Source organism: Nothoprocta perdicaria, unplaced genomic scaffold (genome assembly GCF_003342845.1).
Source record: "Nothoprocta perdicaria isolate Ctin4 unplaced genomic scaffold, notPer1 scaffold_1, whole genome shotgun sequence".
In the NCBI taxonomy this organism is placed as follows: Eukaryota; Metazoa; Chordata; class Aves; order Tinamiformes; family Tinamidae; genus Nothoprocta; species Nothoprocta perdicaria.
In genome coordinates, this window is record NW_020454093.1 from 14,266,488 (window position 1) to 14,281,543 (window position 15,056).

General features: G+C 38.8%; 1 long non-coding RNA gene across 1 annotated transcript; it reads left to right on the forward strand.

Moving 5' to 3' along the window:
* Window positions 1-84: 84 nt before the first annotated feature.
* Window positions 85-6,927, forward strand: LOC112946745. The gene is made up of 4 exons (XR_003249289.1): window positions 85-954; window positions 3,424-3,535; window positions 5,429-5,507; window positions 6,838-6,927. It is a non-coding gene; the product is annotated as an uncharacterized LOC112946745 (long non-coding RNA).
* Window positions 6,928-15,056: the final 8,129 nt, after the last annotated feature.

A 15,056-nucleotide genomic window follows, 5' to 3' on the forward strand; every position in this document is an offset into this window, starting at 1 on the left:
GCTGCTGCCCCGGCCCCGCTGCTGCCCGCGCGCGCTCCGAGCGCTGCCCTGCCCCGGGAGACTCTCCCTGGGCGCCTTTCCTTCCTTTCTCCTCCTCCTGCACGCGCGTGTGAGTAACCGGAGCGCGGGAGAGCGGCGGGGAATCGTGAGGACGGCGCCGTGTGTCTGCCGCTCCTAGGGAGCGGGCAGAAATCCTCGGCTGGGCGCGGGAACCTCGCTGCTCGGGCGGCTTCAGGACTCGCTGCGACACGAACCGGCTCCGGCTCGCACGGAGGGACRGTGCCCTGCGCCAGTGCGCTTGGATCTTCCCAGGGCCTTAGGATCTTCCTCACGAGAGCCGTGTGTCTTTAACATGGGTTTAAAATGCCTCTCGTGCTTGCAGAGAGGGGAACGAAAAAAAYGGTTAAATTCATAATGTTGGATGAATGGAAGCTCGTTTTCCAAGCGGGCTTTCCTTTGGAAGTCCAGGAGCGAGGATGGCTGTTGGAGAAGGCGGCAGTTCGGCCCTGGCAGAGCTGGTATCCGATGGGTCAATGCTCATGGGAGTCTGAGCTTGAGTTTGTGTGCATGGAGAAAGAAACGTGGGACTTTTCACATTAACTCGCATCAGAAGTGTGCTTGTTTATGCGTTTACAGCTTCAAATTATCCATTTGAAATAAAGGGAAATTACTGGTGTCTTAAACGAAGTACTTCATAAGTCTTTGCACTTAATATACTGCAACTCTGTACGGCTGTGAGAAGAATATTCATCTTTTTTGTGAGAAGAATAGTTGTCTGGTCATGACATTATTGCCTGTGTAGAATTTACACACCCATATATATGCGGACATACACATCTGTGAATTTAAAGGAAAATATGATTGCAAAATGGCAAACCTCCATGGCAAAGCATTACTTCAGCCTATTTCTAACTTATTATTAACTTATGTTGATGGAGTCTTTATGTGATTATAGTAAGTTGTCTATATTATTTTCCAATATTGGGGATTTAATGTGGTTAAACTGCAACTACAACAACTTTTTTTTATTCAAGTGCCACATCTCTTCCATATCAAATAGGGTTAGATGGTATGAACATCACGGTAAGACAAAATGCTTGTTTGACTATTCAATTTTAGCCTGAATTTTCCATTAAGGATGTAACTGTTCTTTTCTGATGCTTCTTAAATCCTATTTTAACTATAGTAATCTGTAGAAATGGCTGTTAGGTCTGAGTACTATTATTACCAGCACGTGAAAGCAATGGACTAATTTGAGTCATTGGTTGTTTTAGCTGTTGTATCACACATGAGCGAATCAGGAATTACATTGTTTCCTTAAGCAAAATTAAATACTTAAATATTGTTTAGTTCATTAGATACCACTATATCTCTTTTACAACGGAAAGGTTTTTTTTTTTTTTTTTTTTTTTCCAATTACACTCAGGCAAGTGTTGTTCCAGAGCCCTGTAGTCTTTCTGTCTTCAGAGATCCTCTCACAGGTGTTGACTGCAGGCTCACAGGTGTTCCTAAAAACACTTCAGTATGTACAGGTTCTTCCCATTGTGTCTGAAAGCGGAGTAAAAACAATTATTTGGGGGATATTACAGGAAAACATGCCAAAAGATACTTCAAGCCTTACTTCTGTTCCAGGCCTTAGTCATGGGGTGGAGGTAGCCTAATCTATGTGGGAGGAGCTGTGTGCTCCTACAGCCCTGACACTGGGCTGAACAGAGCTGCTGGCRATGGAGAAGGGCAAAGCTCCCTGAATTCCCCTGGGAAATTCACACCGATACTGTCCTGCAAATGGACTACAAGTTTCAGGGTAAGTTCCAGAGCCTCATTCTGTGCCTTTTCAATGCAACGAAAGGGACCTGAGAATGTCTCTCTTGCCTTAAAGAAATGACTGACACAAAACTGGACTATTTGCACACTCTGTTGTTATGCAACTCATTTCATGTTCATCAGAGGAACAATAATTCAGTATATTTATGCCATTCTAAAACACAGCAATTGGAGATCTTCTACAGAAAATGTAGTGATACATTTATTTTTCAAGCACGTTTCACCAAAAATACTGCAAGTTGTGCGAACATCTCTGCTGTTCACAAGTGGGTCCCGAGATGTCAAGATCTCTGTTTACAGAGAGGGTTTGTATGTGTGCACGGCTGCAAGCAGCAAGGAGAACTCTGCCCTCTTTGCTCTGATGTTAACTTGTGTGACAGTTAGATGCAGTTACTCAGCTTCATAAATTATGTATGCTAATCTTAGAATAAAAAGCACACCTGGTACCAATGTTTTCATAGAGGTTGCTTGTTGTCAGTTGACTTTTTGATAGTTGAATGAAGGAAGAATGTATTTGTTGCCATTTTTGTTTCCTTAAGGGCTGCTTTAACATACGAGTTCCTGACATTTTAAATTGTTGATGATATGCACAAATATTTTTATGCTTACTTATTATTAATTTATAGGTAATACATATTTATRGACAGAATTTTTACAATAAACTAGATGTAGCAGTAAAATCAAGAAGCATTAACAATGTGGCTATTTTTTACAATTAAAAGAAAGTTTTCCACAAAATGGAGAGAGCTCATATGAATGTAAATTTAAGATGCTAGCTGATTATTATATTACTACATTAATTATTCAAGGTATTAGGAGTTTAGTATTAAGGCTGGATTACAACAGAGTGCAGGAAGAATATAACAATGAATGTTGTATGATAAGAATATATATACAAAAATGTGTTCTTTGCGTTGACTTTGGTTCATAAAAGTAAATAATAGTACCACATAATTCCCTGGGGAATATTCATTGTRAGAAGTAAACCTTAATGTCAGATGATGCCTTCAGTGGTGCAGATAAAAAGCCAAGGAAGCTGATGGATTATGGAATAAAATACTTGTACAGCTCTTGGCTGGATGTTACAACTTGATGATGACCACATTTTTTTTTCTGTTACAAGTTACAAACCTGTACTAGTTCTACAATTTTAAAATGTGCTCATTTTCCTATGAAGATAGGATATGGCAGATGTATCTTTCAAAATGTATAATTGTAAAAATCCAGTTTTCTGACAGGAGAAATGATGGGAGACAAAGTTCTAGTATTCACTTGAATAATACAGTCCTTCTGATCATTCAAAGCTCTAGGGATTTTGGATAAAGTTAAAACATGGATAACATGAAACATATAATTTAGACTACTATATATATAGATAATAATAAAATACACACTACATAAAAGGAAAAAAAAAAAAAGAGGTCAGTGATGGATTATTCTGCCAACTGCAAAGGCTTCTTAGTCAACGTGGCTAGATGGGACAGGCATCGAGTTTATTTGCCAAATGAAACATCTGAATGAGTTTCCAAAGTAGCTTCAAAGTTCCAGTAAGTTACATTAGGGCCAYGTGACTAGACCTAACAACGGTTCTTTTTGTAGGTAAGAGAAATGATGGATCATCTCACATTGTCAGTGGAAGAACTCTGAAATCCAGAAACAGATTTTCGTGGATATGCTTTACCATAGTTGAACAGCTTCAGGAAGAAGGCAGGTATGATTCCTGCCGTAGCTTCCCAGTTTCAAAAAAATATATATATATTTTTTTTATTATCATCTGTGTGCATATGACTATATGCTCCTAAAACTCCTATCCTGGACAGGCACTGAGAAAGCAATTTACTGTCATGTTTTCTAATAGRGATAGAACAGTTACATAACAAATCCTATCCAACTTCATATATGAGCTATGAGGGCCGGTATAGAGCCTTCTTGAGACATAAGGATAAAAACATCCTAGCAGGTTTTTTTTCCTTCACCTTTTAAGGTGTAAAAGTGAATCAGTACCTTGCTTCATGGCCCAGCAAGTCACTGTGGACATTCATCTTCTGGCAAAGGACAGAAGTTAAAAATTGGCCAAAAGGATTTGTATTTGGAGCAAGCTGAAAGCCACAGCTGTATGGATTAAAGAAATCTGAGAACATCATATCATGCTTAAAATACCTTGCCACTCCCTTTTTAATAAACTTGCCAGTCAGAAGAAGAAGCAAGACAGGGAGATGATTATCTTAATGATGTATGCTAAAAGTTTCTTGGGCCTAGGTCTTTAAAAACTGCTGCTCTGAAAAGAAAGCAGAACTTTTTATATTCTTCAAATACTGAAGTGTCAACCAGCTCAGCCAACAGAGGCTCCATGGCTACRTATAAACCAGTAAGTTAAATGTGCCTGGGATTGCTCTGTGGCCCTGAGGTTACTCACCACACAATGTTTCATGCCTGTGTTTATTAAACCCTTTTATTCTTCAAAATAGGATGGTCACATGTATCATACTGCCCACTGGGAGCCATTCCCGACTCTCACTGACTCCTAAACTGTGCTTGGGAATTCTCTGGGAGAGAACAAGCCTGTGCCAAGGTCTATTCTAACACTTTCAYGGACAATTTTTAAACAAATGATTTCCAATGTCTGTGATTGTTTTGTGGTGGTTTAATTAATGTTGTGTTTTAGAGAGCAACCTAAAGATGAGCTAAAACTAAGGTAAATCATCAGGATCTATGGTAGCTTAGCTTAAAATCAATTGCATTCATTGCMTTCATATTTTCAATTAATTCTTCATTGAAGCAATTCATCAGAAACCTGACAGAAGTCAGTTGCTTGGAATCTGGCTATGAAGTTAGGTATTTGTTCATGTGAAAATGTTTAAGCGTGTCCTACACGGTGGCTAAGATGGCTTTCTACCTTGCTGTAGAGGTCCCTTTTTTCTTTTAGACATCTTGAGGTCCTTATAAAAAGATGTTACAGTGAGAAGAGGAACAGAAAATACATTGTTGAATAAAATGAAATAAAAAAACAGTAACTTTTGCACTCTGTTAAATTATTGCTGCTCAATAGTAAATGTAGTGAAAACAACTTCTAAAATATAATTGACTATTTTAAGCYAAAGTAAGTGATATAAGCATATATAAAACATGATGGTGCATGCCCCATTAGTGAGCCAGAAAATAGTATTAACTTATCACAGATTGAATTTGTTACAGACTTTCAACGTCATGCGTTCTGAAGCACAAAGCCTGGCAGCCACACACACATGCACCCTTTTTTTTTTTTTTCCCCATTTATTTTTCTTTTGAAGGTAACAGTAAGTAGTCCAGAAAAGCCAAGTGTTGAGTTGGAAAAGCTTGCTTGAGCTTTTAGGGTACTAAAACACAGCTAAATGTCTCTGTCCAGGTGGTACAACTCAGTAGTATTAAAAAAAAAAAAAAAAGGAAAGTTAGGAATTGTTAGTGTGGAATTTTCAAATATCCACAGCTTAAAAATCTTGTCAAAACCATCTACTTAAAGAGTGACCTTTTCTGTATCACAATATATTTGAATTCTAGTTTTCAATGTTTGAATTTTTGTACTTGTGTTCCAATAGTTTTAGAATATCTACATGATTTTCCTCAGGTTCCATAAACATATTCATCTGTGATGAAAAGCTATGAAAATCTTGGCATAAGAGCTACCTACCTGAAGAAACAACAGTGTAAGAATGTTGCAATTATCTTGTAGTTTATAAGTGAAAGTCATTTACAAATCCTGACTCTAATTAAGACTGCTAGTGTGCACAGGATTGGTAATTTATGTTAATCATTTATAGTTTTGAGTTATGACTGAATGTTTTGTAAACTTCCCTATTTCTGTACTGTATTCCCAGTAAGGATTGTAAGCCAGTTTGACTATTGTTCTCCCCTGAAAGAAGGTGCAGGGACCATCCTGAGGAGACTGGATCTGTCCTGCTTTTATGTTTTCCATGCAGAATTCAAKCCATTAAGTTCATCTGTTATCCATAATACTGTTGTTACCTAAAGCATAATACAAGTGATGGTCATAGTCAGAGCTCTTTAAGATTGTAGTCAAATTCTCTGGAGCAAGAGCAGTTTCCTCCATAACGTGTGGTACATGTCACCACACAAAGGCACACGTGGGTGGCACATGTTTTGTTGGATGTTATTTTGAAAATAGGCCTCTGTGAGARGAAAAAGATGTAAAATGCCATTGAAAAAAACATACATAGGCTTGAGCTTGGAGGGTAGCTCTAAGAAATATGGAGTAAGAGAAATTCAAGATGACTGTCAGGTAAAAAGGAATTTTAGTGAAAATCTCCATTGATTTCATAGGAAAAGCACATAGCCACAATCTCCATAAATAGAGTGCATCACAGTACCTGATGCAATCATATWTTTTTTTTCTAATGGAGATGACCACCAGCCATTCACAACCAAGCATATGTAATACTACATTACAAATTTTAGAGACCATTTCCTTCTAAATAGATACATAAATTATAATAACCTTGTGGTATTGAAAATACGAGTTTTACTGACAATATTCATGGTTTAGATAGAAACTCCCCTCCAGAGAGAGAGATACACTCCATAAAATACTACTTATACTGCCACTGAACATTTTCCTCAGGTTACTCTATTGCTTTTGTACCTTCCACAGTTGCACTGCTGTTTMCCATCTTTTCTAGAGTAAAGTCTGGCAAATTTATGCTGTATGCCAGGTTACTTTAGTGACCAGTCTCTCTTCTGGTCGAAGTTCTTGTTCTTCCACTATTTTGGGGGGTTCATCTTTCTCTTTTCTCTGCCATCACATTGTGCTTTTCCAAATGTTTTGTTGTGTTTCCTTTTCACCTGCTCCCAAAGATAAAGATGGCATATAAAAATTCCTTCCTCCCCCCTCCYTCCCCCTTCTTTTTAAACATATCTTGCCTGGCAAAAACAATGTCTAAATCACTACATTTCTTTATAATTTCTTTATAATCAACAATCTTACTTTTTCTTTTCTTTCTTTTATCTTTTTCCTAATAGTTGCCTTTCCAGAGAAGTCCAATGCCTACAGAGGCAAGACAAGATTGGATTATGTCTTTAAATGGGAGGTGAATGTCAAATTTGCTTTCATGGGTATGCCAATTTAATTTTCTTTTGCCCTGACAGAAGTTAGGCAGAAAAAAGTATTTGTGTTTGAGTAATGTTTGTATAAGAATGCCAGTTAAATAAGGAATAATCTCCTGGTAAAAAGATTAACTCTAAAACCTGTTATAAAATTTATATTTAAAGCATAGGCATAGCATAAAAAGTACTTGCATGAAAATACTAATTGTTTCAGAAAAAAAGATGTATAGAATGAATTACACTTGAGTGAATGAAGATAGTAAAGTCTTTCCATTTCTTTCACACCTACATTCAGAAGCTATTTAGATTGTAAGGTGCAAATGTTTTTCATTTCTTTTTTTTATTTAAAATGTAAAGGTTATGCTGTGTTTATGTTTGCCTGTGAAGAACCTGCATATTATTTATACTATGAAAATTTGCATGTTTCCACATAATGTTTAGAACACTGAAGTTTTATTATCCAGCATAGGGACGCTGCAAGTAGGGATATAGAGACTGCATATTTTTCTGTTAACCTTATTTGAGTTTTTGATAAGAATGCAGTTTCACTGAGGAAAAAGAAGTAATCTCAACAAACATCAATAGAAGCTTTGGGTTTTTGATTTACAGTCTAGATCAATAAAGGTAAATGCACCTTTTGTGTCCAGAAGTATCAGGGTTTATTTTATTAGTCACATGCTGCTATTTTGGTTCCCTTATTTCTTAAACTTTCCTATTAATATCAGCTAGAAACTGAAAAAAGACCTCAATATTCCCACATTGTTGATGATTAACTCAAAATTATAACACATTGTAGATGGGGTGATTCATATCCACATTTTATGACCAATCTTTAAGGCTTTCTTTCATTATTGTGTACATTGTGTTACATAGTACTGTGAAGTTACTGGATTTTTTTTCCCCCCACTTCCTTTAATAACTTTCCCTTTACTCTTCCATAAAAACAAAAACATATATTTTAATGAAAGTTTTTTTTTTTTTCTTACCAGCTCTCTACCAGCTTTTTCTTCTCTTAAAACAGTTTGGAGAAGCCTAATATTAGGCTTCTTTATGGACAATGCTCTTCAAATGTAGTAATTTGTCTAGTTCCCCAAAATTTCATTCAAAATGTATTGATGCCCAAATACCTGAAACAGAAAATTTCACATGTAATTCCAGAGAAGTTACAGACCTGTAATAAACTGGCTGTAGTAATATAAATTTTGTCTAGCTAGCTGTAGAATAATTGCTAATTCTTGGACTAAGAAGGACTAAACTTTTTATGGTTTTCATCCATAAAAAAATGCATGCACACATACATGTGTATATATATAAATATATGTATATATAAAATGGATGAGTTATTGCAAGTGTGTAGGTGCCAAGCCAAAAATTATGGTGCTATTAATCTAATAGTTCTCCCCTAGCATACACACTTCTCTTTGATTGCAAAAACACACTGCAGCCTTTTTTCTTAATTAAATGTTATTTTTGGTTATGTGTTAATGTAGAGCTCTGGAAAGGTTCTGGATTGCTAGCTTGATTTGCAGAAGTCCCTATTTATCCCTAAAAACAGAGCAGGAACGATGATTAATGGAAGGTCCTTGTGCCGTTCTACTGGTGTGCTGCAAGGGGACCGCCTTTAAGGTTACAATGTATTTTTTTTCATATTTCTTTTCGTGGCCTTAATGTATTTTYAGTGTTAATTACAATATTGCTGTTTATACCAGTTCACAGGTACCTAGAAAAAGAGGGACAAAAAAGAAACATCCCAGCTAACCTGTAGAAGAAAATACAAGGTAAACAGATGGGCTTCCTCAAGGATGTTACCCCTCATATCTGCCCCAGTTTAGTCTCCAGATTTGTGTATTTGGTCGGGCTGTGGTTGGCTTTCAGATTTCAGAATTTCCTGGAGAGAAGTGGGTTTGACTTTTCCTAGTTGCTCGGGAAGCATCACACAGGCCTGTGATTCTCCAGAGGGAGTTTTAGTGTAGTAGAAAGCTCTGTCATGTTTATCGCAACTTCAATAGCTGCTCTTGCACCAGCCACATCCATGAATGTTTTGAGCAGCCTCAGCTGCCTTTCTTTCCAGGTGCAAAGGATCCCATTGCTCATTTTCTTGGAACCCTTATCATGGTCTCTAGCTTGCTGTCATTTAGTAGCGAGTATTTGTATACCCTGCAACTTCGCACCGGTCCTCAGGGCTACAACTAATGCTGCATTCTCAAGTATTTTATGGGGTCCCTGCTCCTTTGCCTTGCCGTGACACTCGGGAAGCCTCTGGGGATCCGAACCTACTCGTTACTGCCCCGTTCGAGAGCGCCGGGCGCGGCTGACCCCGCGCGCGGGCGTCAACGGCTCCTTGCGCTGCAGGAGCCGCCGGGCCCCGGGCGGCAGCGGCGCCGCCGAGGCCCAGGCCGGAGCCCGTCCCCGCCCGCGGCCTCCCCACCCGCGCCGAGCCGCAAGCGCGGCCGAGCCGCTGGGAGCCGCGGGGAAGCCCTGGGGCGGCCGGGCGGCGCCTCCTGGCTGGGCCTCCTTCCGCCGCGGCGCGGGGGGCGCCCTGCGCCTTTGACCTCCCTTTCACCGCCCCGTTTAACGCCCGCCGTGCTTCGCCGTGACCGTTTCCCCCGCTCCCTGCCCACATTTTGCTGCCAGTGTCATGGCAAAACATTAATAATGGGCACCCCCCTCCCGCGCGCCTGTAGTGGAACCTTCCGCCGGGCCTCGGCGGCGCTTAACCCCTCCCGTGCCGCCGCCGCGGGGCTCGCGGGCGGCCGAGCGCCCTGTCGGGCGGCCTCCGTGCGCGCCAGGAGGGGCAGGCGGCCGCGGGCCTCGAGCTGAGCGCGGGGCTCTGGGCCGCCAGGTAAAGTGTCCCCATGCGTCACCCCAGGCGCCTTAAGGCGGCCTTAAACGTTTGAAGTTTTCAGTTCTGCTGTAAAACTTGGAGGAAGTYGCCTGTCCTTGTCTTGCCGATCCCAGGCCAGCTCGTGTGGCTCGTTCCAAGTGTACCCAGCCCTCGGTGTCCCCCTCCAAGGCAGTCCCTTCTCCACGGGTTAAAGCAGCTCTCCAGGTGCATTTTTGTCTCTCCTCGCTTGGCCTGTACCTGGAGCTGTGGAAATACCCCTATAACTAAATAGCCTGGTCCTGCAGCTCTTAGTTAAGAGCTCAAGTGTCTGCACTAAAGTGACACAGATCCTTAGATTCCCCAGTTAAAATTTCTGACTGATTACAAGCAGGTTTGTGCTTACGCTTTAAAATACTGTGCTGGGAGGAAAACTTAGATCAGTTTTCTGTTTCTTCTGCAATTCCTTCATCTCCGTATTCCTGCTGCCCTTTCAGCTTTTCATCTCTCAAGAAACTCATTATTCTAAACAAAACTTTTTTTTTTTAARTATATCTTACTGAACAAAACACATCCTATTGACTGCTCTGTATTCAGTCTCTTCAGTCTCCTGGAAGTACTGAAAACTAGAAAGCACATTTTCCTTCATCAGGTTGTTTTTTCTTTTGGGTTGAAAACAAGGGCTCTCTGGAGCTTTTCCTGATCTCACTGGCTGCAATTAAATGTATTTCTTATTTTCCTCTTCTGACCTCTTTGCTAGGTCAGGACTCCTTTTTTGGACCACTTTTTTTTGTTTATTTTTGTTTTTTAACCTCTCCTGATTCCCACATCATACAGTTCCGTACTGAACTGTGCAGTGTGAGCCATTCACTTTTTCAAAGATTGATATACAGTTTAAGGTAAATGCAGAAGAGAATTGTTGCCTTTAATTTTTTAGATTTAATGATGGGATCCATGTGGAAAGAGTTCTTGTAGACCTTCATGGCAGCTGGATTATTACAGGCAAGCTTTTTCCAGAGGTCTTTAAGGTTCTATGAAGGCTGTACTTGGACTATTAAGGCCAAGTAAGGTGAGGTACTTGTATAAGTATCCGACAATTCATAAATACTCATATCACATTCCTATAGCAAACTAGGCATTAAAATACTTGAATTTATTATAGCAGCATGACTTCTAGTATGAAAAATGTTTTGCACATTTGGTTTGTATTTCAACATTAGTCTTATTTTTCTAATCTAGAAAGAACACATGGTTTACAACTGCAACCACAACCCTTGAAGTAAAAAGAGAAGGAAATCATTGTGCAAAATAACAATAAATTGCAAGATTTTCTCTATTGCAGTGCATATGAGAAGTATCTGCTTTTGCTAAGAGAACTTGTGCAACTTTAAAAAAAATGGGGGAGRGGGAATAAATAAGGGTGTATTTTGTTGTTTGCTTTTTCAGTGGAATATAAAGCTTTCGTTTTCATATGAAGAAGCAGTGGGAACTTGAGAAGTTGTGGCCGAGTGTGACCTCATGATCTTGTGTGTTCAAAAAGGACCCCTTTTCTTTTGCAGTACAATCCCACAGATGTCTATGACTTTTTTTTTTTTTTTAATCCTCAGTTAGTTTATCTTCTTTCAGTAAAAAAACAAGCAAACAACCAAACAAAAACCAAGGAGATAACACAAAACCTTTGTTTCTCTGGAATCTGTCTTCATCTTTTCAGAACAGCCATAAGCCTTTCCCTGTAGAAGGTACATTGACTTTCATATCTAAGGCTAACTGTATTTTTTTTTACACCGCCTTAAATTAAATGTTTCTAATGGCATCTATCAGCTTCTATCTAATTCTTATGTCAAGAAATTAAAAATTGGGATCATATTTCCATACATAAATTTCAATTTTTTGTAAATACATAGATAATTTACGAAAAACGTTAACTGCGTAATGACACATGAAGAGAGAAATGACACCCTTTAATAATTTAACCCTAATTCAGAAGCTTAGGCACAAAATACTTAGGCACATTTTTTTTTTTAATTCTTTCTGGAATAATTACCATGTCCCCCTAATGCTCTTTGCTGTGAACAAAGCAATAAGGTTACTAACTCTAACTCTACTTGATAAAAAATATTGTCTTGGAACCCGTTTTTCCTCTTCTCTTTTGGTAGGATCATTGATCTAAAATGGAAGAGGGGAAAGATGTGTTTACAGCCTTCATTTATGCTTAATTTTTTTTTGCTTACAACTGTATTTTTCCAAATTCTTTTGTCCTTATTTCATGGATTGAGAAAATTATGTCCAGTTGTTTTATTTCCTTAAAACAGCCCTGCCAATTTTGTGGCTTGTTAGCTTATGAGAAATACATTATTTACAGTGAACATTTACTCTCAGCTTCAGTTCAGCAGCAGTGTCTAACTTCTTCTCTCTAAACATGGGAATTATGGCATTCAGAAAGACTGTGGTTGTTTCTGAAATGGTAAAAGACTAAGAAAGGTGGTGTATGCCGAGCTCTGGGCTGTTTTTATATCGTTAGTTTTGGATTTTTCTTTTTTTTTTTTTGAACATTTCTGGTCCTTTTTCAGTCTTGTATCTGAGTTAATTGTTCTTTAGGCTCTAAGGATTTTGATAAAGCAGATAATTTGAAATCTGTAAATTAGAGCATTCATTCAAGAAGCTGCTTCTACCCCAGTGAAATTCTCATATGTTATATGCAGTTCTGAGGAGAGTCAGCAGAACTGCCCGTGTTCCTAGGRGCAGCAGGAGCAGAACCTTGACCTGCTCCCAGCTACCTGCCCATCTCACTCTCCCTGAGCTCTCCCTGTTTCCTTCCTGCTAGATGGGGCCATCGGAAAAGCTCCACCTTCCCTATTTGAAGAGCAACAGGTTAGTCCCCCATGGCAAAAAGCAACATGCTCTCTCCATTGTACAGTCTCCTGGACATAACTGGACAATTAAAGCATTTTTCAGACAGTACTCTTTGTGTAGAAAGTGTGATAAGATTGAAAAGAAGGGTGTATGTGCTCGAGAGAGAGATCTTTGAATAATTAACGTGTAAACCTTTACAGTGATAATACATACTAATATGCAAAACTTATTTGGGCACTTTAGGAGGAAAGTGTATTTTAGGAAGTTGAGAGTGTGAAATACAGCAGTCATAATCTTTTGTTTAACTTAGAAAGAATCACCTAACTCCACCTATCTATCAATACGTAAGGTATGAATGATTGTGTCAAAGACCTTAGTTATATTAGAGAGAGCAGTGTCTGGAACTGCTCATCATACAGGGATTTAGACATGTCAAGACAGCAGCAGAAAGTGCAGCTATGAATATATTTAGAAGACAGACATTTATGGGGAAAAAAATTACAGAGTTTAAGTATTAGGCAAGTGGATGCTATAGAGCTGTGCAAACGCATGGAAAGGAATCAGTAACCATCGGAAGCTTCATGCTTTATTTTCACATGTGCAACTGCACCTTCCTTAGAATAAACTGTCAAAAATGCCCTTCACTTCAGCAGTCATCAGTGTGAGCTGCATACAGGAGATCTACTGCACTGCACAGTTCCTGCTCTCCTGGAACCCTCCTACTGCCTCTTTCACTGATTTTCTGCATGTTAGCAAAATGCTAACATGCATTAAGGTCTAACACTTAAGGYCTGACATTAAAATATGAGGGGCTTATCATTCCAGGATTAGGTACTTCTCACAGCGAATTACTGCTGTTACCATTAATGTTTTCTGCAAATAATATAGAAAATCAGATTTTAAAACGATCCTTTATTGTTAATAAACCTAAGTTTTGCAGAGACTAAATGAGTTGCTTAAGGCATATAACTAATCAAGGAATAGATTCACTGCCTATATTGAAAAWCTTAAATTGAGCTTTGCAGTTTTCCTCAGCATCTTGTTTTATTTTCTGAAAGCTTTCCAGTTGTTGGAAATGTCCTGGTACAAGGAAATATACCACAGTCATGGAAATGCAGCACGTGGAAGTGTAGCTACTGGAAATAGCAGGAAGTGCTTTTTTAGGAAAGAAGAGAGAAAACTAGAAAACTAGAGACCACAAAAAATYTAAAAAGGAAATAGCCAGTGCAGACATTTCCTTAAGTCTCGAGGTATGTTGTTATTTCCACCTGTGCATTCATTCCCCCTCTACCTTGATTTATACAAGTAGTTAGGCATCAGCTCCTGCAGAATGGTCCTGTCTACCTTCTTGCTCTGGGAGCATATGTATTTTTAGCACATTTTTCTAATGCCTTACTTGGTTTCCCCAAACGTTTCTGTTACTGGTCCAAAGTTGCTGTCTTCATTTTCTAAAATATCCCGTAGTCCAGAATTTGATGTTTCTGGATGCAACCAGATACCCTGGATTTTACATACAGATAGAATTAATATTCCATAGTCTCATTACTGAAAAAAAAAAAAAAAAAGATTTTTGAAATTGCATTTTTAAACTTCAATTTTCCAGATTTGAGGCAGAGTTTACTATAGGAGAGGAGTGTGGTGGGCTATGACAGCAGCAAAGTTAGCAGGGTGGTAAAGCAACAACATTACAAAAGTAGTCAAGGTAGCAGAGACTTGCTTTTTTTCCATCTTATAATTATGTGTCAGTCACAGCCAAAATTGGATTTTGCCAGGATTTCACAGGCATTTGAAGTATGTTCTGCTTAATGTAACACGGAACGTAGGAGTATTCTGTGTATGATGAATGAGGGATACTGGGGGTCTCACAATACTGTTCATAATGGAAAAAGTAACAGCAGAGGTATGAAGGGGTCCAAAAGATTTGTGATACATGACTTCCCTCCAAAAAGCCAAGCTCATACTTCACCCTATGCTTTTACCTCATCTTTTACGTTTCATTGTGAGGAGATCTGACATCTATGTACCTTTAAAGCTAAAAAAAAAAAAAAAGCCTTTCCTTGTGTTTTTTCTCTTGAACATGTGAGGTAGCAGAAGAAAAATGAACGTTTGTTAGAAATGCTGTAGCAGAGGAATCTTATTTCTATAGACTTCATTATATTATTAAAACTTGGGACAGGGTAGAGAGGGATAGGGACAATAGTTTCTTTACTGTTCACTACAAGTCTTTATTTTTTCAAGGAAATTTACTTTTTACATAAACTAGTAAATTGTGTCWGTTTTGTATTTCGCTGACAAAGTGCATGTCCTGCTAGAGGATCGTATGGATTGAAAGTAAATGTTCGACACATTTCTTGCTCACACTTCTAGAGTAATTCCATTTTCCTAAACTGCCTTCGTGGTCTCAATAAGTATTGCTTCAAGCATAACATTCATACTCTACAACTGTTATCAAATAACATGA